The 4,674-nt window shown below is 32.1% G+C and overlaps 1 long non-coding RNA gene across 1 annotated transcript; it reads left to right on the top strand.

The window, feature by feature from the left end:
• Positions 1-1,368: 1,368 nt before the first annotated feature.
• On the top strand, positions 1,369-4,277 carry LOC149769887 (uncharacterized). The gene is made up of 3 exons (XR_016419023.1): positions 1,369-1,439; positions 3,374-3,448; positions 4,207-4,277. It is a non-coding gene; the product is annotated as an uncharacterized LOC149769887 (long non-coding RNA).
• The last annotated feature ends 397 nt before the right edge of the window (positions 4,278-4,674 follow it).

Genomic DNA, 4,674 nt, shown 5'->3' with positions numbered 1-4,674 from the left:
TAATTTTCACGAACAGACCCACATGGCAGGTAAAACTAATTACCTGGATTGACTCCGATACCGAGTTAAAAATATGCTAGAGCACTTGTACAATGCGATAAGAAAGCTAATGTGATTTACAATATAGCATCTGCTTCCACATAATTCATGCATATCAGCGCATACACCATTACATTTATTGCGTCCCAATTCCATTAAACGCTTGATATATATATATATATATATATATATATATATATATATATATATATATATATATAATTAGATGTAAAACATTAGATTTTGTAATTTATCTCTTCATAATCCTGCAGTGGTATTGCATTCAAAGTCCTGCAGAGTCCGCCAGTAGTAAGTCGAAATTGTAAATCAGCCCCCCGTTTAATATAATTAAGTGACTTATTTCAAGGTCTTCATTGCGAATTTCCTTTAAACAAAATGTCTTTAAGAAAGGAATCGGTCCATATAACCTCGAAATAACAATCACTGCGTATGACACCAACATGAATTTTGCTAGGTTCAGTTTCATACCGAACAATGTCAAATATACTCAGTATGTTTGGGCTGTTTGCGTTAGATAATAGGTGTTGCTAATTTCTCCAAATGTTTGCGCGGCACTACTTTTGCATGATCATAAATATTTCTAAATATATACTGCTGATTAGTGAACGTTCGTGCAATTGTTATATTATACCAAAAACATATCTAATCGATTTGCGCATAGAGATTTTCTTTCCCTCGAGAATATTCGCTCGTATCATCATCTCATTAATTCCATTCAGTTGTTCTAGTTGATTTAGTCAACGTTACGTGCTTCGTGTTTTTTCTTGCACAATCAAAAATAATTTTAATCTTTTCCTGCGCATATGTTTGATCTAGTCTGCATCGCTGCTGTTCTAAGATTATTCCTAAGCTAGTTAATTAATCAGTACATGTGTGTATGAAAACGTATATAATAGCTATTGAATCTCCTCTGCTACGTTTCTTCTGCCACAGTATAAAGTAATGTCAATTACCTGGTATATTTTCTGTACAATCGTTGTAATTATTAGGATAAGCCTGACTCAAAACTTTAAAATGCAAATCATTCCCATCAACCATTGTGTCAATCATAGAAGTGTCATAGTTGTTTTGGTTACTGTATATACTTTACAGTTACTAACACGAACTTATTCGGCATAATTTGAATATAAACTTGTAGTACTTTATTATCTAACACAATATATCCAAGGAAATGTAGAATATTGATTTCCTATTCAAACAAATGTTACATCATGGCATCATTTTCAAATATAAAGACTGCCAAAAATGTGGGGTTCCTATAATGTAAAAGCTAATGTGTTTTCATTTATCCTTGATATTTACAGGTCTTTCGTGTCGCTTTTGTAACATGAGATGCCCCACAGAATGGGAGTTCATTCGGCATATGTGGTACAACCAGGGTAAGTCAAAACCGTTCTTGAATAGAAATACAAAATGCAACAGACAAAAATATTCGTTTAAAAGTAACCCTTTCCTGTTACAAATGCGAACAAGCATCATGTGAAATCATTCTTGGCTAATTTCCCAGAAACATAATTATACCTATATTCTGTCTAGCTCTCTCTCTCTCTCTCTCTCTCTCTCTCTCTCTTTATATATATATATATATATATATATATATATATAACCATAATCTATCCCTCTCTCTCTCACCCCCTCTATATATGTAATATTTATATCTTTCTAGCTATATATATATATATATATATATATATATATATATATATAATATAATATAATATAATATAATATAATATAATATAATATATCCCTCTCTCTATCTCCTTCTATAATCAATAATTATTGATACTATTTAAACCCGGCTACTCCTGGTTTTAATATTACGCTTGCGTTTGTTACGTATTATTATAGCAATCATTGTTCTTGCTTTCTGCGCATTTCGATTTTTTCAAAGGAAACTCGTGTCCATTTTAGTGATATCTCTTGCTCGTCATATGACCCGGTCTTTAACGGCTTCATTAACTTGTTATGGAAGCGAAATTCAGAAATGTTTTAAAAGTGGCCTGTAAAGCCTTTCATGTGCCGTCTTCGGTGAAAATGAGGGAGTATTAGAGTACAGGAAGGTCTGTGCAATTACATTGTTTTAACTTCATGTGGGCGATTTTAATCTGGGGTTTGTAAATTTTGATCGTGTGGGTAGGTGGAGCCTTGTTGTTATTATTATGGTGTATTGCACTGATATATATAATGCATCATATACAATGCCCTGGAAACAAGGAACCCAAAGAAGTCCGCAGAATTGATCGATGTGTAAAACATTCCGGATCAGTATCATATGACCGTTTGCCTCCAATCAAACTGTAGAAAACGACGTCAAATCATAAAAATTGGAGTTATTAACTTGCAATGTTTATTTTGTATTTCGAACAAATGCTAACTCATACTGAATTTCATAATATTTAAATGCCAATCATCACATCATTAAATACAAATTGAAAAGCGTCTTGTTTATCTACTCAATCTGAGAGACAGTGCGTAAAATATTGGATGGTGCGTCTAAGAATAATCTGCATTATTCCATATTTCATTTTGATATCCCTTTGAAGAGGATGACATATTAATTTTAAATCAATTAATTAATACCCTGCATTTGACCAAAATTGCTTTATCTAACACACAGCTTGTTCCAGGGAGAATTAACGTTTCAGAAAGTAATAAGTGATATAGTACATAGGTACCCATTTTCCACACGGACCTTAACCTATTTCCTTGTAATGTTATGCAATTGAAAACAATTTTGAAAATTTCATTGCCCCGTATAATGTCGATTTTTAAACTTTCATTCACGTTTAAAAGGAAAAGGACTAATTCTTACTTCTGAAAATAAACAGGCACACATGAAGTCCGTACTGGAAACACTATGTAAACTCCATATTTAGTGCATAGTTCTTACAATTTAAACATTTGTTGTTAACTTGCTTGCGGAAGTTAATTAAAATAGTACATTATGAAATAAGGGTCCCCTACAATTCAAATATCTATACCAACATAACTATCACTGTGCTGATCAAAAAATTAAAATTACGTTCCCATTCCAGTTTAACCACAGTTTGTTCGTATATAGCAAACACAGTAGAGCGTGACAGGTTTCATCGTAGAGCTAACAAGACCACTTGTTCTGTATAATTCTTGTTGCTAGTAGTAGTGTTTATATATCTAGGACAATATGACCAAGGACAAGTTGAAAAAGTTCTACCTTGTAAAATAAATATCCACGCTTTATTAATGTATACTTGTGAGCGGAAATAATTCTAATCCTCGATACATAGAAAGTACAAAGATGTTGTGAACGTATCTGCTTTTGTTTGTGCAGATTGTAGATGTCTACATTGTGACGACATATTTCCCAAAGAAAGTGATTTTGAGGAACATATCACGTCTCACCAAGGTAAGATCAAAGATTTATTCGCTCTGTAACCAAGAAATGAAAAGATAATAATATGACATATGTATTAAGAAATTAGTTTGATCTTTAACCTATATGATTACAAAAAAGAAACTATTATCTTGTGAAATCGTATATGCCTAAGTTTCTTTACCCATGAATCGTCTGTTTCGGTTACATTTGAAAATGGTAGGAAGTACGCTAAGTTAAAGCATCCTCTTACAAAAGGAACAAGTCTAAGACTTATCAAAAGACGTGTACGTGAACAATGCGTTGGTGCTGAAAACACTAACAAAAGTGGTTCTAAATTCCATATTAAATACAGAAATCTTACGGTGTAAAATTTGTTCTTTCGATTTGATCCTTATGAGTAGGAATTGCTTGAAACATGTCTAAATAAATGACTCTCTAGAAAAATCCGAACTCTCAGATACCCATAATTCTTTCAATGTGAACCACGAAAGGGAAATTGCTTTTACCATCACAATTTACCCATGTTTTCTCCTTAATGTGTTGTAAATAAAAAAGCTACGGTTTTTATTTTGCATCATTATTTAATTTCCAAGTTTTCACAATGAAGTGTTCAACACAATGTATCAAAGGACATAGGAAAATTGGTTTCTCTTTTCAAACAGTGATGCATCAACTGTCATAACATCTTTTTCAAATGCAAAATGTACAAATAATTCAAACTACATATCTATAAAAATTACAATTGTGACAGGTAGTAAAGTGTATTTATTTGTCTGTGTTTTGAACAGCTCTTACGTGTCGCATATGTACGACGGATTATACCACAGAATCGTAGTTCTCTGAGCACATGTTGTGTCATCAGGGTAAGAACCATACTATTATCCAGTTGTAAGCAATTGAGCAACATGACAAAGTATTAGTTTTGCGTTATCAAATTCGTTTAAACATGAATCTTGACGAATGCAGATCTTGTGAACTTATATATTGTCAAGTCGGTTGTATCCAATCTCCTAGAAATAATATATATATATATATATATATATATATATATATATATATATATATATATATATATATATATATATATATGCAGTTAGATAGATAGAGAGAGAGAGAGATAGAGATTGAGAAAGAGACCCATATGAGTTCGATCTGAGGTATCGAAAAGAGTAGTTTCAAATGTCTTATTCCCGTATTTGATGTCAGTTGAAATCATTTTTCACTTTTCTCTGCCGAAATTGGAGTTTGTTCATGCC

The sequence above is a fragment of the Sinohyriopsis cumingii genome, unplaced genomic scaffold (genome assembly GCF_028554795.1).
Source record: "Sinohyriopsis cumingii isolate HCF-2022 unplaced genomic scaffold, ASM2855479v2 utg003087l, whole genome shotgun sequence".
Classification (NCBI taxonomy): Eukaryota; Metazoa; Mollusca; class Bivalvia; order Unionida; family Unionidae; genus Sinohyriopsis; species Sinohyriopsis cumingii.
Note: the sequence above shows the minus strand (reverse complement) of the source record. Positions and strands in the feature narration are given on the sequence as shown.